This window comes from Ornithodoros turicata, chromosome 1 (genome assembly GCF_037126465.1).
Source record: "Ornithodoros turicata isolate Travis chromosome 1, ASM3712646v1, whole genome shotgun sequence".
In the NCBI taxonomy this organism is placed as follows: domain Eukaryota; kingdom Metazoa; phylum Arthropoda; class Arachnida; order Ixodida; family Argasidae; genus Ornithodoros; species Ornithodoros turicata.
The window spans coordinates 134,939,232-134,962,694 of NC_088201.1; the positions used below are offsets into that span (position 1 = coordinate 134,939,232).

General features: G+C 44.4%; 1 long non-coding RNA gene and 4 other non-coding genes across 5 annotated transcripts; 1 reads left to right on the top strand and 4 right to left on the bottom strand.

The window, feature by feature from the left end:
- Positions 1 to 395: 395 nt before the first annotated feature.
- On the bottom strand, positions 396 to 467 carry Trnam-cau (transfer RNA methionine (anticodon CAU)). The gene has a single exon. It is a non-coding gene; the product is annotated as a tRNA-Met (tRNA).
- A 3,903-nt stretch (positions 468 to 4,370) lies between these two features.
- Positions 4,371 to 4,442, bottom strand: Trnam-cau (transfer RNA methionine (anticodon CAU)). The gene has a single exon. It is a non-coding gene; the product is annotated as a tRNA-Met (tRNA).
- Positions 4,443 to 4,621: 179 nt separating this feature from the next.
- On the bottom strand, positions 4,622 to 4,693 carry Trnam-cau (transfer RNA methionine (anticodon CAU)). The gene has a single exon. It is a non-coding gene; the product is annotated as a tRNA-Met (tRNA).
- Positions 4,694 to 9,030: 4,337 nt separating this feature from the next.
- LOC135369332 (uncharacterized) lies at positions 9,031 to 11,410 on the top strand. The gene is made up of 3 exons (XR_010415081.1): positions 9,031 to 9,337; positions 9,450 to 9,668; positions 10,165 to 11,410. It is a non-coding gene; the product is annotated as an uncharacterized LOC135369332 (long non-coding RNA).
- Positions 11,411 to 15,832: 4,422 nt separating this feature from the next.
- Trnam-cau (transfer RNA methionine (anticodon CAU)) lies at positions 15,833 to 15,904 on the bottom strand. The gene has a single exon. It is a non-coding gene; the product is annotated as a tRNA-Met (tRNA).
- Positions 15,905 to 23,463: the final 7,559 nt, after the last annotated feature.

Sequence of the window (23,463 nt, forward strand, 5' to 3'; positions counted from 1 at the left end):
TGTCTCACTGCTGCACACTGGTTCAACGAAAGACCTAACGGAAAGCATAACACACGCATTGCCTCTGTTCAAGGAGATATCCTGCTCAGTTAATGACCGCGTCCTTGTATGTATGAAGTCGAGATATTGAGATGGCCTTTAGTTAAAAGACCTATTAGCGAGCGTGGTTTCGATAAACGGACCTCTGGGTTATGGGGCAAGCGCGCTTCCACTGCTGTCTGTTCTCTCCCTAATATGTATTGTCACACTGCTGCACACTGGTTCAACGAAAGACCTAACGGAAAGCATAACACACGCATTGCCTCTGTTCAAGGAGATATCGTGCTCAGTTAATGACCGCGTCCTTGTATGTATGAAGTCGAGATATTGAGATGGCCTTTAGTTAAAAGACCTATTAGCAGAGCGTGGTTTCGATCCACGGACCTCTGGGTTATGGGCCCAGCACGCTTCCACTGCGCCACTCTGCTTTTTTTTCTTTTCTACCTTTTATTAACAAAACACACAAGTGCACACAACTACAGGTACGTCACACGGTCGCAACGCCGTGGGCCATTACAAAACGTCTAAAGAGGAAACTGAAGACCTTTTGAATTTGTACATACGATTTTACAAGTACGTAAAGGCATCAGACAACGTTTCTAACCAATCTGGCAGCTCTACACATCGCATAAGGCACAGCTTAAGGTGAGATATTTCTATCTTAAAGTATTTCATAGGAGGCATTAACGGTTCTTCGTTCCTGTCAGCCATACGAAGTTTCCACAGACAGTACAAGGCTATAAGCATGGCAATATCGTACCTGACTGTTTCCCTCGGGTGTAATGGGAGAAACCGTATGGTGTGTGGGTTAAGCCGAAGTCGAGTTTTGAAAACTTTATACTGGAGATCGTCCCAGAAGAACTGGGCTTCTGTTCAGTCTAAGAAAAGGTGATCATGCGCTTCAGGAACTTTGCAGAACCTGCAGTCTGTCGACCAGGGCACGTTTATGCCCTTCTGCGCGAGCCATGCCTTGACAGGTAGTGTTGACGTATGAAGTTTGTAAAAGAATGTCTTCATGTTTGGTTTGATTGGCATCCTTTGGACTCGAACCAAAACATCCCTGCCTGGCCAAGTGGGTGGAATATCTCGATAGACAGGCACAGGGAACAATGTATCGATCAATTGGGCCGCCAGCGTTTTCTTGTTGACAGACAAGAGGTATTCAAGGGTAAACCTGGCTTTCAAAAACAGCATGCACTCAACGACCTCCTTGAAAAAGCCTGTTAACCGCATCGTTCCCTCTGTGAACGTGACGTGTAACTCCGGGATGTAATTATATGTAAGGATGCGTTTCACTCCCTCGAGAACTGGATGCAGCTCCTCACGAATAAACCAGTGTCTCATGACCAGTTGTTTGACAAAGAGGTGCTGTAGGCCGAGGCCCCCATCACGAAGTTTTCGAAAAAGATAGTCGCGACGCATCCTCTCAAATGTAGAGCACCAGATTGTGGTGGCAAAAATCCTGTGACAGGCGTGCACTACTTTGCGCGGGCATTGCAAGACTTGCAAAAGGTAAACCAGTTTAGCAGCTAGAAACACGTTGCATACTGTCGCTCGCTGAAAAATTGAAAGGTCTTTCTTCCTCCAGATGAAAGCGTGTTTCCTTATGTTGTCGAGCCTCTGGGACCACATTCTACTCGGGTTCCTGGTTTCTTGCAACGGGACACCAAGATAACGAGGGTTTTGTTCCTGCCCGCCACTCTGCTGTCTGTTCTCTCCATAATATGTATTGTCACACTGCTGCACACTGGTTCAACGAAAGACCTAACGGAAAGCATAACACACGCATTGCCTCTGTTCAAGGAGATATCGTGCTCAGTTAATGACCGCGTCCTTGTGTGTATGAAGCCGAGATATTGAGATGGCCTTTAGTAAAAAGACCTATTAGCAGAGCGTGGTTTCGACCCACAGACCTCTGGGTTATGGGCCCAGCACGCTTCCACTGCGCCACTCTGCTTTTTTTTTTTTCCACCAGGTAATAACGTTTATTTACAAACATTAAAATAAGCTATGACTGTACAGTGTTAATGAGTGATGTATGATGAATGAATGATGCACACCGTAGCATCCAAATACACAGAATACAAAAAAATACATGGTACACACACAGGTTACACAGGTCACATACAGAGAGTAACAATTTACATACACACAGGATAGAAAAAAATACATGGTACACAACGCACAGGTTAAACACGTCCCACACAGAGATTAATAATTTACATAGAGGACAGCGATTCACACAGATGCTCTAACCACGGTGGTGCTTCCAAATGCTGCATGCAGCATAGCTTCAGCTGCGTTATTTCTACTTTAAAATACTGCATGGGCGACGCCAATGGCTCTTCATTTCTGTCTGCCATACGCAGCTTCCACAAGCAATACATAGCTATCAGCATGATAATATCGTAGCGTATATCTTCATTCGGATGTAAAGGTAGGAATCTGATTGTATGTGGGTTCAGAGAGAGGCGTTTATTCAGTACTTTAATCTGTATGTCGTCCCAGAAAAACTGTGCTTCCGTACAATCAAGAAAGATGTGGTCAACGGTTTCACGGACTTTGCAAAACCTGCAGTTGGCAGACCATGGAACATATATGCCTTTCTGTTCCAACCATGCTTTCACAGAGAGCGTTGATGTATGAAGCTTGAAAAAGAATGTTTTCATATTCGGCTTTATGTGCATGCGTTTGACCCTGTGTAAAACGTCCGCTCCAGGCCACTCAGACGGAATTTGCCTGTAAATTGGCACGGGAAACAAGGTATCTATCAAATGGGCTGCCAACACTTTCTTTGAAACCGAAAAGAGGTAATCTGGGGTAAACCTGACTTTTAGAAAGTTGACGCAGTCCACGACCTCCTGATAAAACCCTGTCAACTGCAAGCCATGCTCGTGGAAGCCAACATATATATCAGGCATATAGTTGTAGGCTACTGCTCTCTTCACGGCGTCTAATAGGGGGTGCACAGACTGCCTATAAAACCAGAGTCTCATGATTAGCTGCTTTACAAACAAGTGCTGTAGACCTAAACCTCCATCCTTGACTTTCTTGAAAAGGTTTTCTCGGCGCATTCTTTCAAATGTTGAGCACCATATCGTGGTGGCAAACACGCGATGGCATGCATGTACGATTTTACGGGAACACTGAAGTACTTGCAAAATGTATACCATTTTCGCCACCAAAAACACATTGCAAACTGAAGCCCGCTGGAATATTGACAGTTCCTTGCCTCTCCAAGTGAATGCATGCTTTTTCATCTTATCAATTCTTTCTGACCACATCCTGTTTGTGTTTCTACTTGCGTGTAATGGCACCCCCAGGTAGTCCGGGTTGCTCGTCTGCCACTTGATATCGCAAAATATTTCTGGAGTTGAACCCCAAAGCCCACACCATACTCCTAAAGACTTCTCTTTGTTTACTTGAGCTCCAGAAGCTGCACAAAACAAGTCGACCTGCTCCATTATTTTTTCGACACTTCTCTTATCTTTCACCAAGAACGCAACGTCATCCGCATACGCCACAACTTTAACTTCAACACCGCCCAGCTGAAAGCCATGAACGTCATACTGACAGATTACGTGTCTACACAACGGTTCTAAGTACAAATCGAAAAGTAAAGGCGATAAAGGACAACCTTGCTGGACCGAAGCTCCAAGCGCAATCGGGGTGGCAATGAATCTATTCACCACAAGGCTCGTTGCAACTAGTTTGTAGCACAACTGGATGCGATTTACAAACCTATCTCCCATGTTGACATGACGCAGCAATGCGAACAGGTATGTATGACAAACTCTATCGAAAGCTTTCGAAAGATCCAACTGTAGCATCGCCACATGCCCACCCTCATATCTGCACCAGTCCAGCACCGTACGAACTATATGTGTATTGGTTTGTATTCTTCTATTCTTGATGGCACACGTTTGATGTTCCCCTACTAGATGGGGCAACACAAATTGCAGACGTGCAGCAAGCACTTTAGCGAAAATTTTGTAGTCCACATTGCAGAGGGTAATAGGCCTATAGTCAGTCACTTTCGGAGTGGACCCCTCAGCTATTTTCTTCGGGATTAATACAGTGTGCGACCTCCGAAAACTAAGAGAAAAAATGCCCTTTTCCTCCGCTTCTGCATAAAGATTGCGCCACTCTGCTGCCTGTTCTCTCCCTAATATGTATTGTCACACTGCTGCACACTGGTTCAACGAAAGAACTAACGGAAAGCATAAGACACGCATTGCCTCTGTTCAAGGAGATATCGTGCTCAGTTAATGACCGCGTCCTTGTATGTATGAAGTCGAGATATTGAGATGGCCTATAGTAAAAAGACCTATTAGCAGAGCGTGGTTTCGATCCACGGACCTCTGGGTTATGGGCCCAGCACGCTTCCACTGCGCCACTCTGCTGTCAGTTCTCCCCCTAATATGTATTGTCACACTGCTGCACACTGGTTCAACGAAAGACCTAACGGAAAGCATAACACACGCATTGCCTCTGTTCAAGGAGATAACGTGCTCGGTTAATGACCGCGTCCTTGTATGTATGAAGTCGAGATATTGAGATGGCCTTTAGTTAAAAGACCTATTAGCAGAGCGTGGTTTCGATCCACGGACCTCTGGGTTATGGGCCCAGCACGCTCCCACTGCGCCACTCTGCTTTTTTTTTCCCACCAGGTACTCACGTTTATTTACAAACATTAAAATAAGCTATGACTGTACAGTGTTAATGAGTGATGTATGATGAATGAATGATGCACACCGTAGCATCCAAATACACAGGATACAAAAAAAAAAATACATTGGGTTATGGGCCCAGCACGCTTCCACTGCGCCACTCTGCTGTCTTTTTTTTTTTTTTCAACATTTCTTTTATTATGGCTATGAGATATATACAAACATGATATTATGCTAGACGACAAGCTAGATTACACTTGCAGAAAGGTCTCCCGGCTCGGAAGCAACCTTTGCACACATGAAGTTAACCACTTGGGCACAACGCCCCTATGTTGGGCCATCGCATACATTTCACTGATTTCCTGTTTAAAAAGGCACATTGGTGGGCTAAGTGGCTCCTCATTCCTGTCTAGTAATCTCACCTTCCATATACAAAACATGGAAATGATACACACAATATCATCACGGTTGTTTTCTGTTAGTCCATTTGGTAAAAACCTCATCGTATAGGGGTCCAACCGAATGTACCGTTTTAAATTAACGCTGAGCTCATCCCAAAAGAAAAGCGCTTCCGTACAATCCAAGAAAATGTGTTCGATTGTTTCAGGCGTATTACAGAACCTACAGTTCGTTGTCCAGGGTACAAAAATCCCTTTTTGATCCAACCATACTTTAACGGGGAGGGTTCTTGTGTGTACTTTGAAGAAGAAAGTCTTGATTTGCGGCCTGATTGGCATCTTTCGGATGCGACACAATATGTCCTGATCTCCACTGGCACATGATACTGGCCTATAAACAGGCACGGGGAACAGTGTATCGATCAAATCATGACACAGTTTCTTGCGGTGTACACTAAAAACATATTCTGGTGAAAATCTAACAAGAAGAAATCGAATGCTTTCTACAACTTCGGCGTAAAATTCCGTGACAGGATACGTGCAGTTTACTGTGGCAACCGTTATATCGGCCAAGTGCACACTTCCAACAGACTGCAACACTGTTCTCAACAAAGGGGGATTGCATTTCCTATAGAAGAACAATCGCATCACTAGTTTGGTGACAAATAGATGTCGTAATCCGAGTCCACCTTTCATGACACTGTGGAACAGATTGTCCCTTCGCATGCACTCAAACCCCGACATCCATACATAGGTTGCAAACAATCTATGAAACTTCTGAATGTTCTTGCGCGAAAGTTGTATCACTTGAAGCAAGTACAGCAGTTTAGAAACAAGGAACACATTGCACACTGAAGCTCTTTGAAAAATTGACAATCTTCTTTGTTTCCAGCCTTGAACCCTCTTCTCCATCTGTCTTCGTTGTTCATCCCACACCTGGTTTGTGTTCCGGGTCTTATCCAAGGGTACTCCTAGATACTCTGCAGGCATCTTCTGCCACCTGATCCCTTCAAATCGTTCTGGTGTGGACCCCCATTCACCAACCCATATCCCTAACGACTTTGTCTTGTTGAGATCCGCCCCAGATCTTTCACAAAACTGATCTATACACTGTAACACATTTTTCACGCTCGGTTTGTCCCTAGCAAAAAAGGCAATATCGTCAGCGTAGGCTAATATCTTCACATGCGAGTCGCCGAGCACAACTCCTGTGATACTATTATTCTGAATAACACTTTGACACAAGTATTCCACGTATATGTTGAATAAGGCAGGCGACAAGGGACACCCTTGTCTGACAGATGACATCAACGGTATTGCATCTGTGCACAGGTTGTTCACTAGCACTGTAGTTTCCACATTCTGGTAACACAGTTTCACTTTTTGTAAAAAGGAGGGTCCCACCCCACTTTCAGACATTACCCAGAACAAGAAATCATGGTCCACTCTATCAAAGGCCTTTGATAAATCAGCCTGCAGCATTGCCACCTGTTCACCCTCGTGTCTGCACAGATCAAGGACTGTTCTTGTCACATGTATGTTTGATTGGATGTTTCTTCCTTTGATAGCACAGGTTTGATGCTCACCCACGATGTTTGTAATGACCTTTTGTAGCCTGCATGCCAGGATTTTAGCCTATATCTTATAATCTACATTACAGAGTGTTATCGGCCTGAAATCAGTTACTTGCGGGATTTTTTCTTCTTCCTTCACTTTGGGAATAAGAATCGTGTGCGTTCGTCTGAATGACAGGGGAAATTCTTCTTTCGTCTCGGATTCTCTGTATACGTTTAACAACACAACAGGCAACCAGTCCTTGAAAGTTTGAAAAAATTCGCCGCTAAGTCCATCATGTCCCGCAGTGCGATTTCGGGGAAGTGATCCTATGCTTTGTCGAATTTCCTCTAATGTGATGGGTGCTTCAAGTTCTTCACGTTGCTGCTCTGTTAACTTTTGAAACGCTATTTCATCTGTCGTCGAGTGGGGAACGTTGCGTGGCTTGCGCTTGGTGCCGATCAAATCCCTATAGTACTTCTCGAAGACGTCAAGTATCTCTTTGCTCGTTGAAATGACAGTTCCATTATACATTAATTCGTCAATCTTTTTCCTTCTCCCCCGCTGTCGCTCTTTCCACTCTTTCCCCCGCTGTCGCTCTTCCGCGCTGTCGCTCTTTCGCTGGTAAGAACAGAAGTTCTTACCAGGTGCCTCTTCGGGAAGAAATATTTTAGCCCGTGATCTAATTCTTGCACCGTTGTATTTTTCTTCGTTTATTATGTCTAGTTCCATTTTTGTTTTCTCCAAGATGTCCTTGCAGCATCCCGGAACTTTCGATTCCATCTGTAGTACCTCAGAGAGTTGTCTGTTTAATTCATTTTCACGTTGTTTTTGTAGGAAGCTTCTAACACTGCTCTTTTCTATAGCGATTGCTCGTATCTTCTGCTTGAACAGATCCCATGCCACAGACCATTCGTCTGTGCTAGTAGCCATTTCTACGATTCCCTCCTTAACTCTGTCGACGAAGGACTCGTCCTCCAGCAGCTTCAAATTTAATTTCCAGTAGTTCCATTTGTTTGCTCTTTGCATGTTATTTTCCTTTTCCCCGATAGTTACAGTAACAAGACAATGGTCACTAAAGTAGGCTGGTTTAACTTCATAATTGGCCGTTCTCAAATTGCACCGTTCAGATATATATATGCGATCCAGTCTTGCGTGAGAATTACGTTGAAAATGTGTGTACATTTTGACATTTCCTTGGCAGCTGTCAGCAGCGTCATGTAGATTATAGTTTCGAATAATTCCTTCTAGAACCGGTTGACCTATGTCCCGGGGAGTTCTGTCTGTAGACCTGTCTTCCTCCTGCATGGTACAGTTAAAATCTCCTAAGAAGACGCAATTCTTTACATTGCCGATAACTTCCGTCAGTGACTCGAAAAAGTCTTTTCTTTTAGTTTTCTCGTTCGGAGCGTAGATGTTGATGAATCTCCATACTTCCAATTTATCGATAACGACATCAATGTACGCAAGCCTCCCTTCGCTATCTACTCCGTGTGAAATGGGGACAAATCTGTTGACCTTCCTCAACAAGAGCAAGCATCCGGCTGATTGTCCCACTGCGTGGCTGACCACGACGTCGTAGCTTTTTTCAAAAAAAATCCTTAACAAGGACAGTGGTTTCAGCTTCTCCACTGATTTTTGTCTCTTGGATCCCGAGGACGTCTATGTGTGTTAACCTCTCCAAGTACCTTCGCACTTGGTATTGCTTCTTCCTCGAACTGAGACCTCTTACGTTAAGTGTGCCCACGACGACGCTACGCATTTGAAGTATGTATTAGCTGCAGTTAAACACGGTTATCAGATTCTGCTCCCGTCTCCGAAGTGATTGACATAAGGAAGGCTCTTTATCTGGAACTTAGTTGGACACAAATTCCATGTCTTCCAGCATCGACGCACCCCTTTCTCTTAAAGGGGAAGGGACTCTGACCAGAAACTGTGGGAGCTCTTTCGTACTTGTAGTCGATAAAGCACCCAACAAAGACTCTCCATGCGAAAATTCACGCATTAAAACCCCACGGTTTCTCTAAACTCGAATTTTAAACATTCGACTTCATCCGAGTGCAGCACGCCTAGCGCCAAACAGAGAAAACATACGTTTATATAGAATATCCACCCCGGCCCACCATCAAGATGACGTCAACACGGGGGCCACTCGCAACACCCACAATTGGCTCAAACGCGTCACGTGGTCACGCAATATCTGTCAATTTCCTTCATGAAATGGCATTTCTACGTTAATATGTTTTTGTTACAGAGCCTCAAAAAGAAAAATATACCCTGCATTTATCACCTGCAACAGTTTCTACGATTTTCTTTTCAATCTGTACACGGCGTTCGATATATGCTTCCGTATCCGGTCAGCTGTAATGGATGCCGTATGCGGAGCTTGCGAACTGCGAACTTGTGGCGCTGACTTGTGTGACTCCCGGTTCATCCTCTTTGTTCGGTTCATTGGGTTGGTGTTGGAGTTGGTCACCATATTCTGAACGTTTCACCTATCGTTGCGGTGTACTGTTCTTGATCTGCTGCGAAGCGACGAACCGCAACGGCAGTCACTCGCCTCAGCGAACTTCTGTCTGTTGCATCTCAAAGGAGCATGGGGACCTGATGATACCTTCAACTAAAGAAACCAAATGTGCTCTCGTGTGGTCCTGACGGAAAAGTAGTATCAACAAGGTTAGCACATTTATTTTTCAGTTCCAAGTCTACGTACTGAAAACCATGCAGGTGCAGTCGATCATTCTCGTAGCTGTTGTGTAACACGTATGCTTTCTTACATATCCCACAGAACCCTCCACTTTTTCAACCAAGTTATCTTTATGAGATCCTTCTGATGGCTTCTTACTAGGCTATGCCGCTCCGAAGCATTGAGATGACGAAGCGTCGTGGTAGCTGCACCTCTGCCTTCGAAAGATGAATCAGTCATTCCACACTGTGCTTACTGGCTTTGTATAGAGTCTGGCAAATCCGACAGACTTGGACTGCCTTTTTCAAGAAAGTTTGAAATGTAAGTATATGTATATTGGTTTCACACATCCACCACATATTGAGCGTGTGTATGATTGTACTTTATATGCTACAGCGTATTAGCGTACATTATTATTCAACACGTAGTGTGGTAAACTCGACATCAGTCACACAAAGCCAACAATTGCCTTTTCTTCAATTGCTTATTTTTATCATATCATGTTTTTGTCTATATCTCAATTTACCAACCAACAAAGTATATTATTTTAGTATAATCGTTTGATATTTAACAAGTCACAGTTTTACCATGGTTTTGGCGCACTATAGCCCGAGGTGCTTATGCGTCATTAAATTGAATCATCATCATTTTCACCTGCCATTATTCAATTGAAGTGCCAGGTGGATATAATGATATGGGGAGATATATTTTTTTGCTGTCATCCTGGAATTGCTCATTTCAGAAGAATAGTCACCGTGAAGTTTGTTTTCGTTTTCAGAAACATTAAGAGGACTAAAACCAAACACTTTTCTTTCAGAGCGTCCCTTATGCACCTGCATTTCAATTCCAATCTGTATTACAAGAATGACAGACCACTCAACAGAGATGAACATCTGAAAGTGAAAGAGCTGGAATGAAGATACGTTGATCTGTGTCAAAGGTTCTTAGTATGTGTGCGAGTCGAGGACATAGGTCTCAAGCTTATTCCTGTCTTCAGAAGAGGTGACAACTATGCTCCTTCTACCTATTAACCAGCTCCACTTTTTAGGGTTCCCTGTAAACTAATGGAGCACATCATGTACTACCACGTTGTCAACCAAGTTGAGTCTATCGATTTCTTTTTTTAAATTCCAGCATGGCTTTAGAAAAGGGTATTCAGGCAAAACTAACGTAGTGGAATTCGTTCACAGCATTTCAAACTGTCTTGATTTCTGGGTCCATGTAGATGTAGTATTCTTTTTATTTTGTAAGGGCTTTTGACACTGTGCTCGATGCTCGCGTGTTGGCCAAAGTAGCCTAATTAAAATTTGATCCTGCTACCTGGATATGCAGTTTCTCAACCAACCGTAACCGTGGCGACAACTCGTGAGGAGAACCTCCACCACCACCACCACCATGCAGCATTTGTTATGTTACAATCGCTTCACATTTTAATCTAGTCAAAAGCAAGGCCTTTTGGTGGTCGGTCTTGTACGATTATGTGCCCCTCCGTTATGTAACACCACACTGGGTTCTTCAACCTATGAGATTAAATAAATATATTGCAAAGTAAATTGTCTACAAGGCTCGTTATTCCATTTCGCCACACTACCACAAGCAATTGTTAGAGTAGTGGCCCAGGGTATGAAGCTCGCCACTAATCATCATTCAAACAAAGTTCATAATGTAAAATCCTTTACTCCGAACACTGACTTAACACAACAATTAAGAATAAAGAGAGTAAACGTTTCATTGCCTATCCAGGTGGCATCATCCCTCCAACAGAGAACAATCAAAAACAACATCAAAGGAGTCAAATCGGTGGTCCGCATTCCTTTCATCCAACATATTTCATACGCTATTTGGAGGGCACTGTGCCCATCAGGCACTTTGACTGTGCATATCAAGTTGAGTGCATAGAATGTGATGCAACCTACATTGGCGAGATAGACAAAAGACGTGGGACAAGACTAAAAGAGCCAGTTGCCAGGGCTACTAATGCTTAGCTTAACTAAACAGGACCGAATCAGTCTACCACTGCTGTCCTAAGGGACATATATTTTGATGGTGCAGTAACCTTTGCTCATGACTAGCATGGGACCCCAGAAAGTTCTTAGAATCCTGCTTTATCAGGCGTGACGCTTCAGCCTGTAATACATACTGTGGCCCCCTATCGGATGTGTAAGATTCCCTCTTAGATAGGCTGATGTGCTCATCTTTGGCCTCTGTTGTACTGATGATGCCACCCGGATAGGCGACAAAACGTTTACGCTCTGTTTTTATTCGTTGTGTTGAGCGGTGTTTGCAGTAAAGGATGCTACATTATGAGGTTGTCACCCGGCTTTTGGAATATATTTTCAAATAAAGTTGTTGTTTTACAAAGCTCAATACATTGCAGAAATCATTCTTGTTGCCTATTGTTTTGGGGGTGCCATTCTTGCAGTCACATGAAGCACTGAAGGGCCAATTTAAAAAGTAAAGGCAGTCTGATTTATGTTCTTGCCGACATGGCACAGCGTATGTACGAAGTAGCTCCATTTCAGAAGCCTGAGAACACTCAAAGCAATTAGTGTGCTAGCATCAGATATGGTGTACAGCATTACATATTTGCTTTTGCTAGGGCAACTAAGATTCATTAGCAATTTCCTCCAAGAGAGCCAAGGCTTTTTCTAGATTACTAGAACATGGGTACCTGGTTATAAATAACAAGAATTCATCTACCAGAAGTCAGTGTTTCACACACCCTGCTTTCCATCAACACTATTAAAAGCTGTGTCCCCCAAACCTGCACAAAATTCCTGGAGAGTCTTTACTGGACACTGTTGCTGTCCCTCTCACCAGGTGCTCTCTATGAACCCGATTCACAGTTCTGGATGCACTGCCTGAGCTAATTTCAGCATGCTTTCCCAACACGAATGGTAACTGCTATGAGGAGTGTTGTACTTACTGAAAGCAACATGAAATGCTGTACCTTGACAGGTAATGTTGATATCCTTCTTAAGACCGTAGAGAGATGTTCCTTGCTCCCTTCCTTCCAAATCTTACTATCAGACGCAAGCCCACTTGCCACCAAGCCAATGAGTTGTGCCTCACAGTCAGTGCAATCAAGGGAATCTATCACTGAGGCTCAGAAAAGCTGTTTTCCATCGGGATCTGATCCAGCACTGAGCCGTGAGTAGCCCCGTGAAAGTACCAGGGTTTCTTCAAATTTTAGATGTGCCAGCGTTTGTTTTCCTCCCCTTCTTCTTTTTATGTAGTAGCTGATTACTTTAGCCTTGTACTGCTTTGGAGATTGAAGATGTGGAGATGATGTAAGAGGTGGAACTAGGCTTTATGCAAAATGAGGCAAAGTGTGACTATGTACAAATCTTCTGAGAATGTTTATGTATCATTCACACAAAGAGAGGATACGTGTTACATCTTTTTCCGGTTTTGATATTTATTTATTTATGAATATATCTCAAAGGCCATTGCAGGCATTACATGAGGGGGGACATCAACATGGGTCACTTAACAAATACGGAAGTTACAGGGAACATACATATTTGGAAGACAAGACTCTATTTTTCGTTCGTTCATCAGTCTTGCTCAAGAAATTGTTCACTGTAGCAATGGTACACAATGTCACGAAAGGAGTTCTCATCTATCGTTCCGCAAGACTCATTAAAAAGGACTAGTGTTGTGTTTCAACACAACATGTTGAACTCATGAACCGTGCATCATCCTGAGAGCTATAGATCATCCTAAATACAGATGCTGAATTATTTTAAATGTGATAGACGAGCTGTGCGAAGAGGTACCCCCAGTTAGGATCTTGGGTACTTGAAGTCTGTGGCATTTTCTGTGGGAAAGGCTTGCCAGACCCTCTTCACTGCGCAGGCTGGGATGACCATGATCTTGTTTTTCCCAAGCTTGTGCCATACTCACCTTGCAAACTGGCGATACGCAATGTATCTGCATCGTCTACACAGATGTACATAAAATATAGTTTAGGCAAATAGGTAACCGGTTACAGTACAGTGTGTGTGCAATGTCATTTCTACATGTACCTGAGAGCAACTGCAGTTTACCTGCCCACACCTTACTAAACATATTACTACACATGCTGTGTTCTTTTAGAACCAAACATTGTTTTACTTTTCACTGAATCGACAATCGAGAACACTCAATATCGCTAAAAACCAACGCTAAAACCTTATGCACAGGGCAATACATAAAAACGTGACTCAGGACACAGCACACTGACAATTACAAAATTGCCTATATTGGTTTTCTCCAGTTCAGAGTCGTGTACTGTATAGCCTTTTTATGTGCTGCGCCCTGTACTGGAGTTTCTAACGACTTTATTGCAGGACCAAACCAGTTTTGGGCGCCCAAATTTTACATCGTTCGACAAGGACACATGTGACTTACTTGTGAATATAGTCGCTCATAGGTTCGCGCTGCCCACGGAGTTCAATATGCGACCTTCAGGACAGTCATATTGAGGAATAGAAGTTGGAAATCTTTGTGGGTTGTAATGCACTCATACTGCAGTCATTCGGCAGTGTTTTCGAGCTCCTTGCAGCACAAGCATTCGATCTCCTTCGGCATTATGACACACCAGCCACACCGGCACCATGAACAGCAAGTGCGCATTAGATATCAGAACACGAAATTTCTGAGATCGTTTACATGTTCGATCACAGTGTGCGTTAAAAAGCTCATCGCTTACCTGAAGACAGGCGACTCATGCTGTTTGCTTCATCTGTGACTGATGTTCGTAGAGCTCTAACTTCGTCTCGCATTCGCGGCATCGGCGACGTTTCGAAAGCCTACCGAGCTGTTCAGCACGCAGAATTTTCTTCTCGATCGCAGAAAGGTCAGAAAGAAGTTCCGGGTTCGAAGTCTCCGCATTTCTTCCTTCGACGTCCATATTGAAGATCGCTTTCCGGACGGATGCCGGCGCTCTCACAAACTCACTAACAACAGAACTTCCGGTCTGGGCGCCCAATGAAACGTGGCCCTCGTGATTTTGTCACGCACACGGAAATTGGCGGATGTCCACTGCAAAGAGGCTAGATTTCGGCCCCGATTGCGCGAGTTGAGGGGGAAAAGCGAAGCCGGTTTTCAGCTCTCCGTTTGGCCAACTTTGCCTCCGCGCACAGCCAAAATATTTCGCGTGTGGCTTGGAGGCATGACCTTCGTAATAGATGCAAACGAAATATTTGTCGAACTTCTGGTCAGAGTCCCTTTAATGGCGGTGTTAAGCATTGTAACGGATCTCCTTTCATTTTCTTTCCGGTTATGCTTTCACGTTCGACATCCTTTCCACTCTTCTCACCCCTTGTGTTTATCATTTCCCATTTCCCAGTCGTCATCATCACAATAGGATCAGCCACCGTGTTATTATCATTCCCGTTATCGTTTGCATTGCTACTGCTTGTTCCACTAAGCACAGTTTCCAGTAGCGGCGCATTTTGTTTTGCGGCCGAGTCATCATCTACCATTTCATTATCGTCTGCTAGGTATAAGTCAGGTTCGTCCAGGACGACCTTCTTCGTCTTCGACGCGTATGTGACTACACACTCAGCATCGTCGTGACCATAACGCTTGCATTTCCCACACCTTGGTGTTTGACACTGTTTACGAATATGTCCCAGTTGCTTGCACCGAAGGCACAACGGTGCCCTTCCTTTAACAGCCAGTAGAACTTGACACCCACAGAGCGCCATTTGGTGTGGCAGGTCGTCAACTGTCATGCCTCCTTTTAACTCAATATTGAATTGTCTCGTAGTGGATTCTACACCATCGAAGAAGGAATCTTTCCACTTTTCTCTGTTGATCTCTTTAACCTGACCAAAACGCTGCAACCCTCGTCGTATTTCCTCGTCGGGCAGGGCACCCGGCACCCAGTGCATTTTCACTTCAACGTCTTTTTTGTTGGGGGTCGATGATGACGCATTTGCGCCCTTTTACGCTTAGTTCTCCGAGAGCTAAAATCCTTTCTTTCACGAGGCTGCTATGAAACCGGATGCTCCACACATGGTTATACTGATATACCCCAAACGTGGCTACATCTTCCTTATTTACAAGGGTCTTGAATACTTCAGCAAAGTGATGTTGGTTATATGGCCTTCCAGTCGGGTCAGCATGCAAGAAAAGTGTGTTTAAAGACACACTACCTGTAGGTACGGTAGGCATGATCATCTTGTTGTCCTTTGTAGTCCCAGCAATTCTGTTATTCCTGTTTTCCACCCTGTTAGGGTTAGCACTCATCGTCGCTCCGCCGGAGCTCATACCGCCCACAACCGTTCGCTTTCGCTACCGGAAGTGCGCCACTCTGCTGTCTGTTCTCTCTCTAATATGTATTGTCACACTGCTGCACACTGGTTCAACGAAAGACCTAACGGAAAGCATAACACACACATTGCCTCTGTTCAAGGAGATATCGTGCTCAGTTAATGACCGCGTCCTTGTATGTATGAAGTCGAGATATTGAGATGGCCTTTAGTAAAAAGACCTACTAGCAGAGCGTGGTTTCGATCCACGGACCTCTGGGTTATGGGCCCAGCACGCTTCCACTGCGCCACTCTGCTGTCAGTTCTCTCCCTAATATGTATTGTCACACTGCTGCACACTGGTTCAACGAAAGACCTAACGGAAAGCATCACACACGCATTGCCTCTGTTCAATGAGATATCGTGCTCAGTTAATGACCGCGTCCTTGTATGTATGAAGTCGAGATATTGAGATGGCCTTTAGTTAAAACACCTATTAGCAGAGCGTGGTTTCGATCCACGGACCTCTGGGTTATGGGCCCAGTTTTTGGGCCACTCTTTTTTTTAAATCTTTATTCCATGCTAAAACGTACATAAAATCTCAATGGCTACTTCGCCATTCTGTAAGTTAATAGGGTGTGCCGTTTCCTAATTTTGTTCTTCTTCAGCTTGCTCTGCGGTGTCTTCACTGTGGTACTCTTCCGTACCCTCTTGATGCTCGAAGCAGGTGCCTTTACATCGCTGTCTTTCACCAGCTGGCGTTCTTGTTCCTTGCTGTGATGGTCTGCAGCAGGCTCCTAAGTCCGCTGCAAGTGATATCGTCTTCCCGTGCTGTCACCATCGTGAGCACCCATTCAAGGCTGGTGAGGAAATGGTTCCATGGTGTCTTCGGCTTGGCTTTGCCTTCAGAAATGGCCATCCTGTACCGCCATAAGGAGTGGAGACCGATGACCACCAGAGCGGCCGACGTGTTGTTGTCTTCGCAGCCGTCGAACACGAGGAATTTTAGCGAAAACCAGTCAATGTTGATGTCCAGACCGGTGCACGCTCTGAACTGCTCCCAAAAATCTCGAGCTCGTTTGCAGTTTACAAACACATGAAACAGGTCTTCTTCAGCGCTGCACAGGTCACACCTCACTGACCACGGGACAAAGAATCCTTTTCTCTGAAGCCAGACTTTGACCGGCAACACTTCGCAGTGGAACCTTGTGAAGAGGTCCTTCGCGCCGGATGGTACGCAGAGCTTGCGTAGCGTTTTGAAGACGTTCTGGGCTTCTGTTGTGAGAGGGAACTTCCGATAGACCGGTTCTGGTGTCACGCTCTCTACAGTATCCCAGTAGAGCTTTCTCCGCTTAACCTTGCTGAGGTAGTCCCGAGAGAACCGCATTTCAAAGAAGGCAATAGCCGCTCCGATCTCCCTGTGGAACGCCCGGGTCTCCTTTGCCCTTGCCGGATTTTCTAGTGGCAGTGTCCACCTATGGAGGTGGTGTGCTCCAAGTGTCTGTGTGCAGCTTCTGAGGAATGGATCGTCCTGGTCCCTGAAGTAGAGGACTGCTGCACACTGGTTTAACGAAAGACCTAACGGAAAGCATCACACACGCAGTGCCTCTGTTCAAGGAGATATCGTGCTCAGTTAATGACCGTGTCCTTGTATGTATGAAGCCGAGATATTGAGATGGCCTTTAGTTAAAAGACCTATTAGCGAGCGTGGTTTCGATCCACGGACCTCTGGGTTATGAGGCCAGCGCGCTTCCACTGCGCCACTCTGCTGTCTGTTCTCTCCCTAATATGTATTGTCACACTGCTGCACACTGGTTCAACGAAAGACTTAACGGAAAGCATCACACTCGCAGTGCCTCTGTTCAAGGAGATATCGTGCTCAGTTACTGAGCACGTCCTTGTTAGTATGAAGTAGGGATATTGAGATGGCCTTTAGTAAAAAGTCCTATTAGCAGAGCGTGGTTTCGATCCACGGACCTCTGGGTTATGGGCCCAGCACAATCCACTGCGTCACTCTGCTATCTGTTCTCTTCCTAATATGTATTATAACACTGCTGCACATGGTTTAACGAAAGACCTAACGGAAAGCATCACACACGCAGTGCCTCTGTTCAAGGAGATATCGTGCTCAGTTACTGAGCGCGTCCTTGTAAGTATGAAGTAGGGATATTGAGATGGCCTTTAGTAAAATGTCGTATTAGCAGAGCGTGGTTTCGATCCACGGACCTCTGGGTTATGGGCCCAGCACAATCCACTGCGTCACTCTGCTATCTGTTCTCTTCCTAATATGTATTATAACACTGCTGCACATGGTTTAACGAAAGACCTAACGGAAAGCATCACACACGCAGTGCCTCTGTTCAAGGAGATATCGTGCTCAGTTACTGAGCGCGTCCTTGTAAGTATGAAGTAGGGATATTGAGATGGCCTTTAGTAAAATGTCGTATTAGCAGAGCGTGGTTTCGATCCACGGACCTCTGGGTTATGGGCCCAGCACAATCCACTGCGTCACTCTGCTATCTGTTCTCTCCCTAATATGTATTATAACACTGCTGCACACTGGTTTAACGAAAGACCTAACGGAAAGCATCACACACGCAGTGCCTCTGTTCAAGGAGATATCGTGCTCAGTTACTGAGCGCGTCCTTGTAAGTATGAAGTAGGGATATTGAGATGGCCTTTAGTAAAAAGTCCTATTAGCAGAGCGTGGTTTCGATCCACAGACCTCTGGGTTATGGGCCCAGCACAATCCACTGTGCCACTCTGCTATCTATTATCTTCCTCATATGTATTATAACACTGCTGCACGCTGGTTTAACGAAATGCCTAACGGAAAGCATCATACACGCAGTGCCTCTGTTCAAGGAGATATCGTCCTTGTAAGTATGAAGTAGGGATATTAAGATGGCCTTTAGTAAAAAGTCCTATTAGCAGAGCGTGGTTTCGATTCACGGACCTCTGGGTTATGGGCCCAGCACAATCCACTGCGTCACTCTGCTATCTGTTCTCTCCCTAATATGTATTATAACACTGCTGCACACTGGTTTAACGAAAGACCTAACGGAAAGCATCACAAACGCAGTGCCTCTGTTCAAGGAGATATCGTGTTCATTTAGTGAGGGCGTACTTGTAAGTACGCAGTACGGATATTGAGATGGCCTTTAGTGAAAAGTCGTATTAGCAGAGCGTGGTTTCGACCCACGGACCTCTGGGTTATGGGCCCAGCACGCTTCTACTGCGCCACTCTGCTTTTTTTTTCTTTTCCACCTTTATTTTTCAGAGGTTACTACTCTGAGTCACGTACGACACAATAACTCACAATACCATACACAATACGACACAATCACAGAGAGAGAATACGGTGTTTCTCCTCTATATACCGGACACGTGAATAACGCAATTTCTACAAAACATTCAGCCTTTCGCAGACTGTATCTAACCACTCAGGCACTTCTAAGAGCTGAGTACAAGCTAACTTTACCTGCAGTGGTTCGGCTTTGAAATATTTCATAGGAGGGCTCTTCGTTCCTATCGGCCATACTTGCCATACTTCCGGAAACCGTACATGGCAACAAGGAGAATGCGCCACTCTGCTATCTATTCTCTCCCTAATATGTATTATCACACTGCTGCACACTGGTTTAATGAAAGACATAACGGAAAGCATCACACACGCTGTGCGTCCGTTCAAGGAGGCTGGTTTAACGTAATGTAACAAACAGAACATCCCCCTTCCCCTTGGGAGCCCTGAACTCTCGCAGGAGAATGTAAGTATGAGATAAATTGTGTGCTAGATACTGACCGCATTCTTGATTTATATTAGCGCCACAGTCTTCCATCGTGATTGACAAGAAATTGAAAATAAATCGGAAGTAAAAGCATGCAAACAGATGATTTACCGTTTACACTTCTCACCCTTTATCCAGTGATGGTTCGAACACCTATTGCCCATACACCATCATGCTCACAGGTGGGACGAGCACTTGTTTTGTTCAGAATTTTAACTTCTGCATTCCTTGCAGGTGCATGATATGACAATATCTTCACCACTGGTGGAACTAGCTGTTGAGCCATTCTGGGAATCTGAAGATACCAGTTTTGAATGGTACATAACCTACTGATATAAGTTTACAGACACTAAAAGATCTTCTACTTTGCAGTGTTGTGTCCTCTGCTTCACCAGGCCAGAACAAGTACATCAAATTCAAAACTCCACTATTACAACTGTTTGAGAAATGCAGGACTTGCGGTGCATCACACAAAGTGGGCACAGATGTTCGCGTCACGCTTCTCACAGCAAAGGCTTGGGAATCTTACCGCTTGGAAACGTCAGCCACAGGTGAACAAGATGGCTGCAGGAATCGTCTTGCTGCCAGGCACAATCCTTTTCAATGGTGATTTCATAGCCTGTTATCTTTGCACATATTCAAATGACACGTTGTAGTATTTGCTGTTGACCAGGTTCTTTGGTTACTCGAGTCGATTAATATTCAGGTATCTCACCTACACCATGCACCTACCGCAAAGGTTGCAGACTCCCTCTCTGGACCCAGGTAGGATTATCAGAACTCACGGTCTTGTTGCAGAGCATAGAGTAGAAACCAATAGGCAAAAATGGGAAAAGTCTAGCACTGGCAAGTGAATAAGATAAGTACGTATTTAGAGAGTCCGAAACATTCAAATAATTTATTTTACTAAAACGCAAGTTTTCGGACGGAGTCAGTCCTTCATCAGGTACGATACAGACAGACACTTGGTACTGGTATTTACACTGATGTACACCTCCGGTCAACCTTAACAATAACACTGGAAAAAATGTGGTCTCGTTCACGAACGCGATTACAGCGACCCATGGGGCCATGAGGAAATCTTCATTTAACAAAATTATTCTGTTAGGTTAATGCAGGGATTTTGTTAATTTAGCATTCCCCCAGTACCTCAGGGGTTGCTGTTATCGCGCTGGGAATTGAGACCGAATTTTTTGCAAGTCTAATTTTAAGGTTGTCCGGAGCTGTGCATCTGAGAAAGGGGAGAAATAAGGTGGTGAGGAGGAAATACAAATTCCTGTTAGAGAGGATTGAGGGCGCAAAAGGAAATAATATAAAAGAAGGCACATAAGCTTTGCGTACTTGAATTTTCTGTTACAATAATTCTATCCGCAGCAATGACGTAAAACGTACATGTCGTAAAAGGTAAAAAAAACTAGCTTGTAGTTACTTATCGTAAACAATTGCAATATGCAATTGCCATGTTTGGAAATGCTTATGGCCATGTAGTTCACAAGAGAATCTTGTAACAGAGGGTTAAGAAAAAACTTGAAGCTCCGGTGACGTCCCGTTAATGTGCTGAGCTAAACCCGTGGATGCAGCATACTTGGAACCACTTTTACAGGTGTAGCTCCAATTCTGAGGGGAGCTTCTGCTTAGCACGTGGAGAAGTACGAGCTTACGTATACAAATGAGCTGTCGTTCAGGACAAAGTATATACTAACTTCGATATAATGTGTCTAGGTTTGATCCGGCACACTATCAACATCCACGACACCCATGAGGGACCATGTTTCGATGTAAAGAGTATAGAGAAGACACTTAGCCATGACCATATTATCTTTTCTTTGCAGAGCATGTAGATCATCTCCTGAATGAAACACCGACAGCTTGCAAACATCTGAGCTACAGTGAAATATTAGCGGCCTGCAAAAGCCCTAATAAGCCTGTAATTAGACTGGTATGAGAGAAAACATGGGAAATTTATAATGAGAAATTGCGAAAGGGTTGAAAAAGACGGATGTGCACAGAAGAGGTCTAAAATTTTTCTTCACATGCTTGGGGAGTCAGTGATATGGATGCCTCTGCCGAGGACGAAGAGGCATCATCGAACAGGCGAAGAGGACTCTGAAGAGGATGAAATCATATGGATACCTCTGTTGAAAACATTGGCATGTACCCACCTGAGGCCCTTCTTATACTGAATAAACAGAGTGGTCAATAAAGCAGTATTTACAAGCTTTGATGTCTGTAGAATGTATTTTACTGTGTAGTGGCTGTCTCGTCGCTCCAGAAGGGTATATGGCAGATCTCTATTGTTTCATGAAAGGGATACTGTTGTGATCTTGCAGTGTTCGCGACCGAACGATCCACTGTACCTCTGTGAAGATGGCAGGCATTCAATGAAAAGTGAGTGAAAGACTCCTGAATGAAAAGTGAGAGCTTCACCTCAGTGACAGCGAATAAACATACACAAGGTCAGACAGCAGCACCTACTGCATCACACGTCAAAAACCTTTGTATGCTTCAGAAGGAAAGTTTTCCCTTAAGGCATGTATAGCACATGCTTTCAGGACTTTTCTGCAATGCTTTCCTAATGGTCCCGTGAGCTACCTGGTAAACTGTTTGTAGGCAACGTACCGAAACTTCCTGCATGTACAGCGTAAATTTATGGTATACAGTCAACCCTCGATTTATGAACACCCTGGTTCCCGGAAAAATCGTTCATAAATCGAGGGATTCCTTAATCGAAAATTCCGTTAAGTCAGTACTATCGGCTGACGAAACAGTATTTGTGAGTTGGGATTGTGTTTATAATGCAATATATTGTGTAATTTTGCTTTCGACCATGCCTTCTGCTATACACTTGGTCGTCCCTAATGCGTCCCCGGAAAACCCGTTTGTTGTTCGGATTTCCAGGGGTTAGAAACCGAGGGTGCAATACCTGGAAAAAGATTGGTCCGTTCCGGCATCATTCATAAGACCACGCAATAATCCCGTTGAACATTTCTGTTGACCTCCGAACCATATCTGTTCATAAACTGAAGGCAAAAACGCTGGGCAACTCCTAGTTGATTCCCAGAAATTCCATTCATTATTCGAATATCGAGGTTCATAAAACGAGCAAAAAATACATGTAAAAAGTTTGATTCCTCGTGCTCCTGTTCATAAAACGAGGGAATTCATAAATCGAAGGTTCATAAATCGAGGGTTGACTGTACAACTTTATTGATAACAAACTGAAGGCACACGTGAATGAACTCACTTGTTCACTTCGCTGTTCCTGATAAAGGAGTTGTCGTCGCTTTCTCTCACGTAGCAGTAGGACACCTGGAGCACCTCAGTGTCTAGTCACAGTACTTCAAAGTACTGATTTCTTGAAATGCAACCACTGCGCTGCTTCAGTAACGTCTCATTTCGCGGCAACAAAGAGATTCCTCTGCCGTCGGCAACGGAACGCATTTGCCGCAAGGATACCTGAACCGAAGGAGCAATGCCAGATTTCCGCTGTGACGCTCTCAACATTTTCATTACCAATGAAGACTGTTTTGCACGCGGCCAGGTGACGGCGATGACGGCGATTCATCCCCCGTCGACGATAATCAAATATAACGCAAAGACAGTGTACTATATACAAACTAAAAACGAGACTTTCGTTCAGTAGGCTGCACTTCTTCAGGTTTGAGAACCTGTTACGAGTGAAACAAACTCACCTGCTTGACTTTACTATTTGCGTAATCTGCCTGTATATTTAATTTACCTCGTGCTCCATTCTAGTGCCTCTAAAATTTACCTGCATCTCTAATATATCGCAATCTTCATTTTATTATTATGTCAGCTGCCTTCGTGTATATTTAATTTATCGTATGCTTGGTTCCTACTTCTTGCAATTGCCCAAGCAGCACAATGTACCGAAAGCCCAGTGCATTAGGGGTGGACGGTATGTTTCCCATCGATGTTCTTTAGCTTCACGGGTCTCTTCAAGGCCTTCCACCTACTTGGGTCAGCTGAAATCCCCCCCCCCCCCCGCCGTCATGTTGTACTCACTCACGGGGCCAGGGACGTAGGAGCGATAAAAGAAAAAGAAGAAAACACAACAAAAAATGGTAG